The sequence below is a fragment of the Adiantum capillus-veneris genome, chromosome 26 (assembly GCF_014529385.1).
Source record: "Adiantum capillus-veneris isolate H3 chromosome 26, ASM1452938v2, whole genome shotgun sequence".
Lineage (NCBI taxonomy): Eukaryota > Viridiplantae > Streptophyta > Polypodiopsida > Polypodiales > Pteridaceae > Adiantum > Adiantum capillus-veneris.
Genome location: NC_140956.1, coordinates 89,823,581 through 89,839,287, shown reverse-complemented (window position 1 = coordinate 89,839,287; position 15,707 = coordinate 89,823,581).

The window sequence follows — 15,707 nt, the reverse complement described above, 5'->3', positions numbered from 1 at the left end:
TACCCCAAGTGGAAAGTCTTCTACTCCTATGTGCCTCCTTGACCTACTCTTCCTTTTCTTGTCTCCTATCACTTGGGAGGAACCCTCATTCCCTTTATCCGGCTCTGAAGCTTCCATTTCATCAGTTCTTTGTCTCCTAACTCTCTTTATTGGCATGGCAACAGCTTCCTCCATTTTTTCTTTCCCTTTATCCTTACCATTGTCAAGACTTATGATAGAGACAGCCCTGTTCTCCCCTCCCGATGGTAGTGGAGGATCTCTACTGGTGCTTGTGGTGGTGGAGGAGGGGGTCTCAATATTTGGATTGGTGGAGCCACGTGTGCATTTTGTCCATTTAGTGGCCTAGCTCGAGGAGGAGTGACTTGCTGGCGAGGAGGCCGTCTTTGATTACCATTTCCTTGATAGGGTCGTGGATGGGGGCAATAATACATGCCGTGACCTACCTCTCCACAGTTGTAGCAAATGTACTCACGTGCTTGCCTTTGTCCTTCTTGTCTATTTCGTTCATTTCCTGGCTGGGGAGCCCTTACACCTTGAACCAGATTGATGGACAGGCTCTCTAGTTGATTGGTGATTTGTTGAAGTAATTCTTGTTGAGAGGACTCTTGGTCTGTTGCTCCTGTCCCTGCTACTACCCTTGCCGTAGGTTGAGCTAGCGGTGGAGGCTCCATTCCCCCTTGTAGTTGAGCTTGGAATTTTAACTTCCTATCCTTCTCCCTTGCATAAGTCATAGCTTTATCAAAGGTATCTGGGAATTTACCTTTTACCTTTTCTCGAAGGATGGGGTAAAGCCCTGCCAGGAAATAGTCCTTCTTTAGGCATTCTGGCGCCCTTTCTCCTTCACCTAGTGATGCACACCATTTCTCCCACAGGTTGGAAAACTTTCCTTCATAGCTTCTATAGTCATTGGGTGATGTTTGGCGTAGCTCTAAGAGCTGTCTCCATATCTCCTCTGGAGGCTCATGGCTGCGAAATTCTTCGATGAAGGCCATCTTTAAGGACTCCCAGTCTCTTCTTTCTTCAGGTGCCAAAGTTTGATACCATAATTTTGCACCTTCCCTCAAGACCAAAGGAAAGGCCCTTAACTTAGTAGCTTCGTCATCCCTTCCCGATACCAGAAAGGCCATTTCCAAATTATCCAAAAAGTCTGGAGCAACCTCCCCAGGCTTACCATAAAAATTAGAGAAGGCCATAAGTGAGAGAGTAAACAATTACACAAACAGGTCCAATTTATTTTAAAATAGAGTATGGTAATTACAAATTGGAGCTTTAGCACAACTCAGCTCAAAATAAGATGAAGATCGACACATCAAAGGAATGGTAATGGTCTAGTAAGGGTAGAATGACAGGATGAGGAGAGCGCAAGATTTCCCCAAGTCTCTCGACTCCAAACAACAGGGCTATTCTTTGCTGATAAAAGATTTTTCTATCAATACAAATATTCACACGAATATGACGCACAAAATGGAAAGGAAACATGCGGGGATCATCATTCTCATTATTGGCATCCATACTTACACACAAGAGCCTAGCTTAGTTGCACCACCTTGGGACCAATGAGCCTGATCAGCCACAGAAGGTCAGCACCTCGGATCACTTCGACTCTTCCTGATGCATCTGTGAAGACGTAAGGCGTGATGGCAACACTTTGTACAATGCTGAGCCTTTTAGCAAGCAACAATTGGATGCTATTACCATAATCAGCATGACGAATGAAAGTGACACCATTAATGTGCAGCACATCATCAACTAAGATAGTTTCCTTAGATTGAGATAACTTCTTGAAAATTAGCAGCAAAGGTAGGGCAGGGAGGCTTTTCACCCGGTCTCCAAAGAACTTTGGACAATATCCAAAGTGATCTTCACACGGACAGGAGGTTGGCTTGGGATTGGTGGTGTCTGGATTCACAAAGTGCACTGGGAGCACTCGGCAATCTTGTAGGCAAGCCTTCGCCTCTTTGCTTCAGGAGGATTTAGGGGTGAGAGTCGTGGTTGCAAGTTGGAGGTTGAAGTTGGTTGCTCACTAGCCTTTTTCTTGCCTGTAGTGGTCATGTAATCCCTTATTAATGAGATTAAGCCAAATGTTACCTTACGCTTGAGCACGCGCTGCGGCCTTGGGCCACTTAGGTGTAGAGGTGATCTTCCTCCTCTTAGTCGGCTCCTCGGGAAAGAGAGGTCTGGTGATGCTTTCTCTTCCCTTAATGTGTGTCACAGTACCTTCGTGTATGTTGATGTAGAATATTTCAAGCTCGTGTGCGTTGGAGGTTTCTGGAGCACTCATAGGTTGAGAGGAGAGGTATATCAAGCTCTTCTTCTCACTCTCCTTCGTTGGCAATGATCACGAACAAGGCATGTAGAAGAACTTACTTCTTGAATTTCAATGACACTGCAACCTGGTAACAAGACCTCGATGAAAGCTTTTAAGGCCTCCAAAGTCTCCTCCTCTTCTGTTCTCCAATTTTCAAACTCCTCACGCCATTCGTCCATGTTGTAGATTGCACATCTTCATTGCTTGTAGCCCTCCTCAGTGGGGGCACCAAAATGATAGCGGGAAAAAGAGCAGTGCAATCGGGTGGCCTCTGTACTCGTGCACACTCCACAAACCACGCCTCATGCAAACAAGCAAAGAACAAAACAAAGGGGGCACCACCTTGAATTAAGAGGTTTAGGGACCTCACACATAGTGCACATAGGCAAGTGAGACTTCTGGCATTATGATGGCATCAAAACATATGGCAAAACACATAGAAACGAAGCTTAGGGACCTTATGTAGCATATATATACACAAGACATCAGCTTAACAATACAACGGCATCTGATCATACATAACAAGGATATAGAGAAGCAAGCCAAGGATGGCATAATCCCTTGTCAAAAACAATTAACCCAGCAAGTAGGTATGATCCTACTAGCAACACATCAATACCTTAGAGAATGATGGCGAGGATGGTGGCCATGGAGCATGAGAGAAGACTCCTTATTTAGGTTTTAGAGCTAGTAATGTAGCATACTAGAGGGAGAGAGAGAGAGAGAGAGAGAGAGAGAGAGAGAGAGAGTAGAGCTCCATCCATAGCTCCTCGTTGTGAGCAATGTCGTCATAGCTTCGTTGCTTGGTGAAGTGGGTGAAGTGTTGGTTTTGAGTGAGAGAAGGCCTCCTTATATAGGTTTCTGAGAGGGTTTAGGATTAGGGATAAACATGCTTAAATCCGCTGATTGGTGTTACTTTTTTCTTAGGGTGGTCAACAGATTGAGGTCACCTGATATGTCACCATCAAGATATTCTCTAGAGTGATGTGAGAGGGGAGGGTAAATGCTGATTTTTCTGATTGTGACACATGGGGATAAGGCCTTGACCAGCATTTAAGAGCAGGTAAGGTGGCTGTTGAAACTGGAGGTTCTGCACATGTCAGGGGGGGACCTGCGGGGGGGGGGGGGGGGGGGTGGCAGTTGGGTCCTCCTGAATATCAAATTCTCAAAAAATCCTCAACCATGGCTTCTTTTGACATGTGTTCTTTGAAAAAATCAGCATGTCTCTTTTCAACTCAAAAGTATTTATCCCTGTTGACTCACCTTTACCATAAGATTTTCCCCTTTTCTCCTCCTGTAACTGCATTGTTGATGCCCAATCACTGCTTCTAGTAATAGTGAACTGTTACCTACCAAATACTTATGGTGCAGTAAAAAATATTTACCATGGGTAAAAATAGTTACTGTAGGTAAAAAGTGATTTGTATTTACCATGTAGGTGAAAAATATTTACTGTAGGTAAAAAATATTTACTGTGGTAAAAAAGTAAAAACGGAGTATGCTGTGCTGTGAGTCCACACGAACATCCTCGTGTAAATTTCACTAGAAATTCACACCTAGAATGGGCTATTCTGTAAAATATAGGTTGTAGGCATGCATAAGAGCTCGTTCCCACGTATCTTCTGTCCATGGCACTTTTTACTCTTTGGTGCTTGTGAAGTAGATTTTTCTTCTCTTTCGAGATCCCTTGGACTAGAGTATCCTCATCTCCCCAACAACTGACTGTGCCTTTATTGCATCTTCAGAAGGGGTCCTAAAAACCATGCATCAGGCACCATTGTTCCTCACATCCGTTCAGCAAAATCTGCAAAACAGGCTTGGGATATTCTACTAGGTCTTTATGCAAGCCGCAATGAGGCTCAAATTGCATTGCTACGTAAAGAGCTGGAGTCAAAAATTATGCATGAGGAAGATGATATGGACACTTTCCTTGCTAGTGTCAAGGATATCAATGAGCAAATTATTTCTGCAGGTGAATTTATTTCAGACAGTTCCCTTGTGCAGACTGTTCTTGATGCCTTACCAGATTCTTATCAGACTTTTGCTAGTACTTGGAGACTTATGACCCAAGGAAATCCAGAAGTTGTCAAGTTTGATGCATTATGCACATTGCTGTTGCAAGAGTCACTTTCCAAAAAAACAGGACTAGACAGCGTGCAGTTGAACAGGCTTTTATTGCTTCTCAAAGAAAGGGTGGTAACAGCAAAGCAGCCACTTCATATGGTTCTGTTGCGAGTGGCAAAAATTATGTTCCTAATGCTTCTGCTACTGGCAGCAATTCGTCTGGAAATTCTAGTGATAAGGGCAAAAAGAAGATGTGTTGACATTATTGTAAAGCCAATGATCACTTGATCAAGTCGTGTCCTAAGTTGAAGGCCAAAGAGGCTAAGAAGAAAGAGGGTGGTTCCACTGCAAATGCTAGTTCCACTACAAATGCAGTCATTGTTGAGTCTTCTGTGAAAGGAGACTGTGTTGCTGATGTTGATGCAGAATGGGCTTTTAGCGTAGAGTGCACTTACAATCCTGCTATCAATGATGCATGCTTGTCAGTTACTACAGATTCACATGTGTGGTATTTCGACAGTGGTGCTACAAAGCACATTACCTCACATCATGAATTGTTTACCTCTCTCGAGTTTGTCCCTCATGGGAATTCAGTCACTTGTGCCAACAACGCCTCTTATCCAGTTCAGGGAGTTGGAAAGATTGTGCTCACTGCTACTAATGGCAGTTCCTTCACACTTGTTGATGCACTTTATGTACGTGAGATCAAGAAGAATCTCTTGTCTGTATCCGCACTTGCTAGACTTGGACTTGTAGTCAAATTTGTGGATGACAGATGTACAGTTCATGATCTCAGTTTTGGTGATAAAATTGTTGCATCTGGGCTTTTATGCCGTGGGCTGTATAAGCTCACTTTTTATGACAACTGTGGACAAAATTTTGCAAATGTTGTTGCAGATTCAAGGGCTATTTAAGATGCAAAACTTTGGCATGCACGTTTTGGTCATCTGAATTTTTCCAGTTTGCTGAGTTTGCTGAAATCTGATATGGTTGCTTCTTTGCCGCCTCTTGAAGCACCTGTCAAACATGTTTGTGAAGGCTGTATTTTGGGTACGATGTAGCGTTCTAAATTTCCAAAGGATGGTTCAGTTCGGGCCACATGCAGGTTGCAGCTTGTGCATAGTGATGTTTGTGGGCCCATGCAAACTCCGTCCTTGGGCAATTACCTGTACTTCGTGACTTTCATTGATGATTACTCCAGGCATGCATGGGTATTTCCGCTTAAAGCAAATTCCGAAGTTTTTATGTGCTTCAAACAATTTCTGGCTATGGCTAAAAATGTCTCAAAATGTACTATGGGCACCCTCCGTTCCGATCGAGGAGGGGAGTATATGTCTCATGAATTTAATGCATTTCTGGCTAGTCGTGGGATAAAACACCAATGTACAGTGCCTTATACACCTCAGCAAAATGGTGTTGCTAAGAGGAAAAACAGGTCACTGACGGAAATGGCACGATGTATGGTCAAAAGTCAAGCTTTGCCGCATTCTTTTTGGCTTGAGGCCATCATGTGTGCCACTTATGTACTTAACACGTGTCCTACGAAAGCTTTGTAGTCTATTACTCCATATGAAGCATGGCATGATAGAAAGCCTTCTATTGAGCACATGCGTGTTTTTGGCTGTTTGGCATATGCTTTGGTGCCACAAGTGCAGCGGAGAAAATTGGATGATAAGGCTGTCAAATGTATTTTTGTTGGTTATAGTGCTAAAAGCAAAGGTTACGGGTTGTATCATCCACAAACAAAACGTATTCTGGTTTCTCAGGCTGTAGTGTTTGTGGAAGATTCTTTCAGCCCTTGCTGTCATGTACTAGAGACAGTAGTGTAAGCTCATAGGACATTTATGACACTTTGTTGCCTTTTTTCAGTGGTGCAAATACGAATGTAAGTTCCAATGAGGCAAATGTACAGCCTATGGGGGTTTCTGAAAATGTTTTAGATCAGCCTATTACTTATGCAGATGTACATGATGTACTTGACCTGGCTTACTTGGATCATTCCACCTTACAAATTATCGTGGAAAGGGATGAAAATGAGCAGGCTAGAGGTATGCCAAAATGGCTGGTGAACACTTTGCGTGACAGTAAATTGGATACACCTTTGTCTAGTCGTACTCGTTCAGGCTCTCGCCATGCATCTTATACATTAAAATATTATGCTTTGGCTGTGTCTAGTTTACATGATGTTGAGGAGCCTCTGTCTTTTGATGAAGCACAAAATTCAGAAAATTGGATGGCTGCCATGCAATCAGAATATGATACACTTATAGAAAATGACACATGGACTTTATGTGATTTGCCTCCTGGCAAAAAGGCCATTGGTACAAAGTGGGTTTACAAGTTGAAACGCAAGTGAGATTGATCGCCATAAGGCTCGACTTGTTGCAAAGGCTTATGCACAGCAAAAAGGCATAGATTATGAAGAGACTTTTGCTCCCACTTGTCGTATGACTACTGTGCGTTTTCTATGTGCATTGGCAGCTCATTTTGGTTGGGATGTACATCAATCGGACATTGTTACTACTTTCTTGAATGGTGACATATTTGAGGAAGTTTATGTAACGCAGCCTCGTGGTTTTGTCATAAAAGGACAAGAGGACAAAGTGTGCAGATGTAAGAAGGCTTTGTATGGGTTGAAGCAATCTCCTCGTGCTTGGTATGAGAAAGCTGACACTCATATGGTTAAACGAGGCTTTCGTAATAGTCCAACAGAAAGCACATTGTATGTAAAGCATGAGGATGATATATTTCTCATTGTGGTTCTTTATGTCGATGATTTGTTGATCACTGGACCAGATGACATACATATTTCTGAATTTAAGGCTGATTTGAATGCTACTTTCAAGATGAAAGATTTGGGACTGTTGCATCATTACTTGGGTATACAGTTTAAGCAGTGTGATGGTGGTATTGCCTTGTGTCAGAAAAGTTACATAGAGACATTGCTATGTAAGTTTGGACTTGAGGATTGCAAACCTATAGCCACTCCCATGGAAACAGGTTTGAAGTTGAGTCTACATGATGCTGGCGATCCAACTGATGCCACTCTTTACCAAACTGCTGTTGGCTGCCTCATTTATGTATGCAACACGAGGCCAAATATTCAGTTTGCAGTCTCATAGGTCAGCAGATTTATGCATAGCCCAGGGTCTAAGCATTGGCAGGCTGTCAAGAGGATTTTCCTCTACCTTAGTGGCACTTTACATCTTGGCTTGTTTTATCCCAAGGGGGGATCATTGCCGCCAGACTTACATGCTTTTTCAGACTCAGATTGGGCTGGTTGTTTTGACACGCGAGTGTCCACAAGTGGTTTTTGTTTCATGCTTGGCAGTTCATGTATATCATGGTTGAGCAAGAAGCAACCTACTGTGGCCACTTCGAGTTGTGAGGCTGAGTACAGGGCAGTCATCACAGCTACGGATGAGTGTGTATGGCTCAGACGCCTTATGGCTGATTTGGGTGTTGGACAGGACACTGCCAACACTATCTACACTGACAGTCAGAGCGCATTGGCAGTTGCGAGGAACCCAGTTTTTCATGCTCGCACAAAGAACATTGAGGTGCATTACCACTATGTCAGGGAGAGGCTCTCAGCAGGAGAGATCAGCTTGGCTTATGTGCCAACACAGGACAACCTTGCAGATCTTTTCACAAAGGCATTGTCTCGTGAGAATCTTGAAGCTTTTCGCAAAGCTTTGGGCTTACTCCCCTTTGTGGATTGATCCTGTCCTCAAGGCATGGAACTTCCCTTTACTCATGTGCCAACTCTTGTTCACCGCATCACTCCAGGGGGGATTTGTTACCATATACATGTGATAGTGATGTGTGTGAACACATTAGGACCGCCGGGGCATCTTTTCCCTCTTTAGGATATTTTTTCCCGCGTGCATTGTATATACGCCCATCACTCTAGGGCTATCTATCTTTCCATTGCACACTAAGTAACACACTCTCTATTGTGTGCCTTGAGCTTCCTTCGTCTTCTCCAAGCTGTGTGTGTTTCTCTGCAACCCTAATTCCAACAAGTACTTTCTAGGTTATCAAACTCTTGAAAGTGCAATGTGGAGATCGTCATTTGTCAAAGAAAATGGATTTCCAAGTCAAGTCATAGGTGATGGAGAAGGACATAATAAATATGTTTACAAGGAATGTAATGCTCTGGTTCTTATGACCTAAGAGTAAAGTCCTCACAAGAGAAAAATGGGAACATAGGTAGTGCCACAGTGCATGGAGTACCTTACCTCCTTGACCCAGGGGTGGCCAGAACAAACTTAATGTACTCCCTTTGCTAAATAATATGTGTATGCAGCAACTCTAATTTTGTAGAATCAATCCTACTATGCATATATTTACTGATTGATCTTCTGGTAACAAGTTTTTGGCCTTCTTTCTACTTGGGCCTAGCTTTTGTGTGTGCAATATTCTCTCGTGCTCCTCTGAATGGGTTTATTTCACCCATTCCCTATAAGCTATCAAGAACAAATCCTGCCCCTTGAAGATGTTCCTTTTGCCACCAACCATTTAGAAGGTGCAAGTGATATCAGTCCATATATAGCATTTGTTGGCTCCCAACTGTGCTCAACAATATCACCAAAAAATTGTATCATCTACAATTGAATGTCAATCGAATGTCAATGTCATCTTGTGGTATCATAATTCTTCCATAGAAAGAAGGTGCTAGAACTCCTTGATTGCTTGCACGTCCCTTTGAATCGATGCATTTGTTACACTTAGCTTTAATGGAATTGAGATATCCTCGACATTTGACCATACTCCCCATATTGGTCCAACGTATTGACCACATTGTTTGACTCACATCTACTTTTGCAAGTGATTTGGGTCTCTTCTTTTTTACAGTGGTAGTATTTTGACAGTCAACATCTACCTCAATAGCAATAGCAATTTCTATAGCAACTTTATTTCTAAGTTCAATTATCTTCCTTTTTGAGAATGTTTGCTTCATCGTCATTGTCTCCCTGTGTTGCATATTTTGTAAGTTTGGTCCAGCTTCTATGTATTGCCCCTTCAAGAAAGAAGTATGTCGTGCAGAGTGTAGGCATGCACCAAAGGGATCTAACACACATGCAACATACAAGGAAATATATTTTACATGATATTTTATGGCCAGCCGGCTCCAATGGACAGATGATTTAGATAGGTTACAACGCAGAACCATATATCTATCATCTTCCTCCATGGCTCGAAGTAGTGGGCATAAATAAACATGGGAGTTATTATGAATAATTGGACACAAGAAATTAGAAAGTTATCATTGATAATTTGTGAGCATAATAAACAAGAGAGCTAGCATGAATATGTGCAAACATGGGTAGTTATTACTTATGAAAAAGTGGTATCTTTTGACTTTAGCAACTTTTTTGTTATTTGTTCAAGACCTGCATGTGAACTTAGCAGACAAAGCTTGTATCTTCCCTCATCAGGTAAGCTTCTAAGACACCACTAGGGATTTCGTTAGCGAAGTAGAGCCAATCAGCCTTATACAAAATGCTAAGGAACGTCAATTCCACAATGTTTAAAAAAATATGACCCCAAGACGTACTTGTCGGAGTGTCCAAGTACTAGTCAGAATGCACAAATTTCTTAGGTAATACATGAATGCATGTCTTAATGCTTGTGGGATTTTCATGCTTGCTCAATGCTCACTTAATATACGACCATCAACAAAAACGGGGTTTTAAAATTACTCTTAAGTTTATGATGGGATTTTATTATGTTGTTAAATGAGACTTGCAGCCTTATTTTAATGATGCCTGCCATCGAAAATAGGATCTGGCTTAGGTTAATGAGAGTCTCCCAACAAAACTAAAAGTATGCCGTATCAATGTGGCATCAATGTTGATTTTGTGGCCAGCCATCGATGTTGATTATGTACCATTTTGCTGAATTTCGCTAGCAAAATTACACGTGAGGCTTACCCTCAGTATTCAATCTAGGATTTTGCCAGTGAAATTAGATGTGAGGCATTCCTTTTGCTGAATTTTGATAACAAAATTAGATGCGCCGCTAAGTTTTGCAGAGTTATGGTAGCGTTTTGACTCTCACTGAGTTATGTTGAGGATCACCAATTCTACAATTTTGCCAGTAAATCTGAGACCTTTTGATGAGTATATTGAGGTACACGTGAAATTCTCTTCTGATGATTTGAAGGCTGTATGAAATGGGGTCTGCCCTTTGTATGTGCACCCTCTTGATGTATTTCGCCAGCGAAATTGGAAGGATGTAGGTCAATAGAACGTGATGTTGCTGTAAATGAGCCCTCTCATACGTAGAGGGGATTCAATTTGCAGAGGACTATCCTAAAAGACGTTAAAGATTAGGTTAGATGTAGACTTACGTTAAATTAGATTTAGGTTTATTTAAGTTAAATTAGATTAGATTTAGGTTTATTTTTAGTTAGATTTACGTTTATTTACGCTAGATTTAGATTTACGTTATATTAGATTAGATTTAGGTCTCCATAGACTGCGATGCCTGCATGAAGCGGGTGAAGAAAGCCCTCAATGGAATATAGGGTATTGCTGCCTTCACTCATGGTGGACTCCGTCGATCCAAAAGTACTGGTGAAATGTCTTCAGAAGATAGGGAAGAAGGTGGATCTTCAGGGCGGCAAGAGTCACTACATCCCCGACAATGACCATCTAGACAACCTCTAGTCATTCAACAACAACTTCAAAGTTAGTAACAAGAGCAAGAACGGTCCAAAGGGCCAATTACTGTCGTCAGATGTGGATGGAGATGAGGCAGCGTCACCGCCGGAAGTCAACTCTCACATCTTTAGTGATGAGAATGCCAACTCTTGCCGAGTTATGTGAAAAATAAGTTTTAAGGTTCTTATAATCCCTGTTAGTTTAGTTCTTTGTTTTTAATATAACATAATTTACGTTAGATTTAGATTTATGTTATATTAGATTAGACTTAGGTTTATTTAGGTTTACCCACACATACACACACACACACACACACAAGAAGAAGAGAGTTTTAACGTCGTAGGAAACTATCCCAAAAGACGTTAAAGATTAGGTTAGATGTAGACTTACGTTAAATTAGATTTAGGTTTATTTTTAGTTAGATTTACGTTTATTTAGATTTACACTTATTTACGTTAGATCGAGTCCACGCAAGAATTACTTACGGTTTAGGGTTTAGAGTTAGACGAGCAGTGAAAAGATCTACTGTGAAAAGATGTTAAGATGTTGTGAAGTGCTACAGCTAGAGAAGAGGCAAAGGGGTTTTGTCCACTACATGCAGTATCATGTAGACGTGGGTCTCTAGATTTCTTGTACCCACAAATATAGGTATTGACCAATAAAGATGAGATTATAACCCGGTGGTTCTGATCTCCGTGCACCTCTAGACCGAGGTGTGCGGGGATTGGACATGACTAGAGAATGTGAGGTAGAGAGAGAGAGAGAGAGAGAGAGATAAGACGAAGAATGCCAATAGAATATTAAATTTGTTGTCCAAGTTATAAGATTTTTATCCTCATTATGAGTAGTGACGAGGATGTGGGACCGTCCAACCGAAACACCTATCTCTCAACGAGGGTCTTAGCTCCTTGTAATCAATGCAAGCATGCTGTGCGACGGACAAGACGTGTTTCTTTGCAGCACGTTCGCGAATTTGGCAAGTTCAATCCATCTATTATAGATCGAGTTGTTGCCAATTATAACTCGTCGGACTCTGACGTTGGACAACAAGCAGCAATCTTGCAACCCAATAGACGTGTTCGCATGCGCTTTGGTCAAGCAGCATATGTGAGGCCACAATATGTAGCCTCTGACAGCTCGGGGGATGATCAAGCAGAGCACATTCCCAACGAGGCAATGTTTGAGCCCGAGATTCATGAAATGATCGAGACGATCATGGATTCAGAAAGGCTTATCTATGATGATATGAAAAGTGAAGCCGATACGCCATTGTATAATGGAGCACGTATGTCTAGATTGAAAGCACTCCTGGTTCTTCTCAACATGCAGGCAAAGTTTGGATGGAGTGACACTAGCGTCACAGCGCTTTTCAGGTGATCTATTACAATTAGTTTACATTAATAAAACTCTAAATGTATAATGATCTGATAGATTTTCACACGACTGTATCGTATTTTTATGTTGTGTAGATTGCTTAAAGAGCACATACTACCAGCTGACAATGTGATGCTAGATTCCCGAGATGAAGCAAGAAAGATTTTGCGAAACTTGGGGATGGATTACGATTCTATCCACGATTGTCCTAATGACTGCATTCTTTTCAGAGGAGAATACATAGAAATGGAGAAGTGTCTGAAATGTGAATCCGAAAGATATCGAGTAGATCTCCACGGGACAAAAATTCCACAAAGGTTTTGCGACATTTTCCTCTGCTTCCTCGCATCAAGCATTTCTTCGAATGTAAGTCCATGGCCACCCTAGCATAATGGCATGAGGAGAATAAATCTTCGGATGGTGTGATACGAATTCCTGCAGATTGCGCAGCCTGGAAACATATAGATGGAACATGGTCGGATTTCGCCAGGGAAGCTCGAAGTTTGCACTTAGGCCTGGCTATGGATGGCGTAAATCCATTTGGTCAAAGATCAACATCTTACAGTGTATGGCCCGTTGTCATCGTCAACTACAACATTCCCCCGTGGTTGACTACGAAGAAGGGGCACCTATGGCTAAGCTTGATTGTGCCAAGGCGATATAAAGTGGAGAATATGGATGTGTATCTTCGTCCACTATTGGAAGAGCTACAACAATTGTGGATTGGCATAGAGGTGGTGGATATGAGCCGACACACAGGACGACGGAATGCTTTGATCAGAGGCATTCTAATGTGGACCATGCATGACTATCCCGGGCTAACAGAATGCTCAGGTGATCTATTGACACTCCTCACTCAGACACTGTAAATCTTGTTTTTTCCCATAGTTGATCTATTATCATGTGTATACATGCAGGGCTTCAAACAAGCGGATACAGAGCATGTGTCACATGTGGACCTAGACTCAATGCACGTAGGGCGCCCTCACTAAAGAAGCAAATCTACGAAGGTCATCATGCGTATCTTCCAAAGCATCATGTGTTACGCGACGGTTTTTTGGGAAGAGAGCCACCAAGGATGTCTGCACAAGCATGGTTAGAGCAGAAGGAGATGTGCGATGACGGATTGCCTCCAGGGATGAAGAGACTATCTCTATGGTACGAGTTACCATACTGGCCCCGACTCATGATCAATCACTTGCTCGATCCAATGCACATATTCAAGAATGTGGGTAATCTACTATGGGACCATCTGACCGGCAAGAAAGATACTTTGGGAGCCAGAGTTGACCTTAGAAATGTGGATCGTATGGAGCAATATTGGTCGCAAACAGCGTCTGATGGATCGATAAAACTCCCTAAAGCACCATGGATTTTCAGAGGAGCCCAAGAACTCAAAGTAAAAGAGACCATTCGATCTTTGTGGACCCCCACTGGCATAATGCACTCGCTCCGAACGTGTTTTACTAAATAAGGAAAGCTTACCGGTTTGAAGTCACACGATTGGCATAAAATGTGTCAGGTACGTTCATAGTGGACTTTAATATCATTGCATAAAATGTGGACTTTAATATCATTGCTGCACATACTTTACAGTTTATTTTACCGGTTGCCATTGAGGGATGTTTGTCTCTCGACATCCGTAACACAATCTACAAACTTGCAAAGCTGGTGCAATGGATCTCACAAAAGGAGATCAACGTAGACTCCATACCATTCGCCAAACTAAATGCTGCGGAGCTTGTGTGCATGTTTGAGAAAAATTTTCCTACTACCATGCTAACCATTCAGGTGCATCTTCTTGTTCACATAGTTGATGAGGTGGAAATAGCTGGCACAGTTCATTCCAGATGGATGTTCTTTTTAGAACGTTTCATGAAAACGCTTAAGGGATATGTGCGTCAAAAGGCACGTCCGGAGGGTAGCATGGCAGAAGGTTGGTTGGTATCAGAGTCCCTAGTGTACATTGGAGAGTGGCTAGACGGATTTGATAAAGCTCGGGACACGCTATCGCGAACCATAGATGATGAGCGCATATCTGGGATTGTCATGTGCAATCTTGGTGTTGAGAAGAAGATGAAGGAAGATCTAGAGGCTAAAATCAACCGATTTTGCATGCTTCACAATCCAGTGATGCAAAAGTGGATTTCACAATATGAGGATGCAAAGCAAGAGCCACAAAGGGCACGAATCGAGTGGAGACGGGGAAGACGACCACCGATGCACTATCCGATGGTTCTGGAGAGCCTACCAACATTCATGAGCTTAAGATGGTTGCACAACCAATTGAAAAGCGCACAACAATGCGGTGACGAAGTGACTGAGGAAGAGTGGGAGTACGCTCAGGGTTGCGCGACCAAGGTAAGTTTGCAATGTACGACTAGCTAGTGACTTTATTTCTAAACGTTTGAACGGCCACTCATAATCTTTGTTCGTTGTAGTATAAGTCATACACAGCAGCATGGTGTAAAGGTCGACATTTTAGGGTGGAATGGATCGACAAAAAGCGTTTTACTCAAGATTGTGGAATCATGGCAAAATTTGAACAGTCTAGTCGACGACGTTCCTCTGATGCAGATCCTGTGGTGGCGGAACTCACTTACTTCGGCACGCTACAAGAGATTTTGAGGATCGATTACAGAGGATTTTTTGTCGACTTGTTCGACGTGCAATGGTTCAAGATAATCATGGAGGGTCGCAACGCTACTGTGCGTAGAGGAGAGTCTGGTTTTCTTGAGGTGGATTCTACTAAGAAATGGAATGATCTAAGAGACACTTTCGTACTACCCGAGCATTGTGAACAAGTAAGTATGTAAATAGTTAACATCCCCCTTTTACAAGTTATGTGCTTGAAAGCTCTCATGTAAGTTATGTGGCTCTGGCAGGTAATATTTCATCCTACAAAGTCTACATCAAACTGGTGGTACGTCATAGAGGTAGCCCCTCGTAGTGCAAGGACGTATGAAGGCTACCATGTGCCAATCACAACGACATCAATGGAGGAGATCAGAGAAGATGCTCAATCAGAAGCCGCTGCGGTGGTGCCAGACGAGCATCAAGATGCTACTACTCTATATGGGGTGCATGCAGAGGAGCTACAAAATGAAACAGAGGATATGTGTTTAAACGGAGAGCTCTATATAGATATAGGAAGTTATGCTGAGTTATGCGAGGATGAGAGAGAGATCTCTTAAAGCCACAAATATTGTATTTGAACAATTTTGCTCCGTGTTGTAAAAGCTCTGGCTCTCTAAGTACCTTCCATGGTGTATAACGCTCTTTTCTACTCGCGC